At 41.5% G+C, this 2114-nt stretch overlaps 1 pseudogene; it reads right to left on the reverse strand.

Moving 5' to 3' along the window:
- Window positions 1-211: 211 nt before the first annotated feature.
- On the reverse strand, window positions 212-790 carry LOC147446686 (uncharacterized; annotated as a pseudogene).
- Window positions 791-2114: the final 1324 nt, after the last annotated feature.

The following is a 2114-nucleotide window of genomic DNA, read 5'->3' on the forward strand; positions in this document are numbered from 1 at the left end:
GCTTCGTATGCATCTACTGAAGAGAAATTTTGCAGTATATTGTTGTTTCTAATCTCAGTTGAGGCTTCATTGGCTTTTGCTTGCATGCGATTTAGAAAGAGAATCTCTCTACATGCCATAATATTGGCAATATTGTCTGTAAAATTTCTATTGTCCAACAGTGAACTACTGCTCGAGGCTAATAAGTGTTGTCATATTAGTATGTCTGTTTCTAGAAATGGATAGACAAAGGTTGAAAATGATTGTGAGACTTAGATCTCCACCAAAACCTACTTGGTCGATGAGGATGAAGATGTTGCTGGCAGCTTCAATGTCTTTGCGGTAGAGCATGAGGGCAGAGATATGCTAATAGCAGCTTCAATGTCGCAGGTGGGAAGAGGTAAGCTGGAGGGATGTCATAATGTTGGAGGGAAACAATAGGGTTCGAATCGATTGCATGACAGTCTCATCCTAGGGGCAGGCAGCAATGCACTGCTCGTGAAGGATATTAGAAGCAGCGTGTAGGAGTGCAACCTTGCAGATGATTTGTAATTCAAGCTCTTCAAAGAAGGCACATGAGTAGTGCTTCTCTATTAATATAATAATGGGAGTGATCGGATCAGGATCAACTGACTCACTGTTACTTGCAACTCTTGTTCTAAAGGAGATAGTCATGGCACTGATGTAACGGATGTAGAGCTGCCTTGGGTCGGGGCCCGTGAGCGGCATCGAGATGCAAATGCTGCAGCCTATTTCCTTGTGAAGCAGTGACTGGCCATTGCTACATGATTGGAAGTTGGCTTGGCTTCATGAAGCTCCCACGGATTGTATGCAACGAAGGCGGAGGCGTCCATAAGTGTCTCGAGAGATGAAGTCCTCAGGTAGCTTTTCACCGCTGCAAGAGCCTTATTTCTCGCACATGGTCTCCATGAGGAGGAAAGCGTGCAGCTAGGTATAACACATAAAAAGAAACAGATTTCTTTGGATAGAGAGCAAGGTGCTACTTGATGGGGATGAGAGCATCACCTGTAGAAGGAAGAAACAAGCAGACAACTGCCTCATCATTAGTCATAAATCATGACGTCACAATCAGAACAAGGCAAGCACAAGTTATAATAATTAAAATCAGCATGAATTTCTTGGAAGGCTCTTGGCCATGCGATTAGAGTTGTAGGCAACTCTAATCGCATGCCAAGTGGCCACTTGTGGGCTCAAAGATCCAAAAACAACCTTTGGCTCACCAAGTAAACTAGAGTGCTTCGTTAGGCGCATTTGTATTGAATCAAATTGAGGGTTGTCACCTTAAGGTAATAGGATTTGTGGAAAACAAAGCACTCTCTCTCTCTCTCTCTCAATCTTTTCTCTTCTATGTTCTTGTTTTCTTGTGTTTACAATGCCACGATCTTGATGTCTCAATTTTGATATGTCTAAATATGTCCCTAGCTATTAAATTGTATTAATTCTTTGATCCAATGTCATATTTAGACATATCAAGAATGCACATATTGTTGGAGAAGAAAATGGAGGGGGGGGAGGAGAGAGAGAGAGAGAGAGAGAGAGAGAGAGAGAGAGAGAGAGAGAGAGAGAGAGAGAGAGAGAGAGAGCTTGTTACCTTTCGTCAAAGCAAGCTTTTTTGTTTCTTAATTGGTATTGTCTCAAGTGCGTTACGATTGTGATGCAACAATTTTGAGTCGTGTACCTCGCCAAAGAACCGTATGAAGGGTTAGAATTTATATAAAGTGATATAGATTGTTTAAAATATGTTCATTTTTAGATGTTGTCCCCTTTTTATGTTTGGAAGAAAAAGAAAACATGCAAGTCTCCTTGCATGGGGGAGTTTGCACAGTCCTCCCCAATTTTAATAATACGAGGGAACGTGCCATTCCCACGGCAGCGTGCAATTTCCAGTGTGCTTGTTTCACTGTGTTCTCAGTAATGAGTAAAGAATACAAAGTATTTACATACCTTCTGTTTCTACATTCATTTGTCAATTGTCCTAACCATCATGATGATGTCAGCTATAGCTCCTTTCCAAAGAGTCTCCTTGTCTTTGTTGCTTTCATGGATCACACCATCTATCTCACAAAAAGTCTGCACGTCTTTGCCTCTGTTAAAAACAGCAAGAAAGATACAGA

Source organism: Adiantum capillus-veneris, chromosome 12 (assembly GCF_014529385.1).
Source record: "Adiantum capillus-veneris isolate H3 chromosome 12, ASM1452938v2, whole genome shotgun sequence".
Lineage (NCBI taxonomy): Eukaryota > Viridiplantae > Streptophyta > Polypodiopsida > Polypodiales > Pteridaceae > Adiantum > Adiantum capillus-veneris.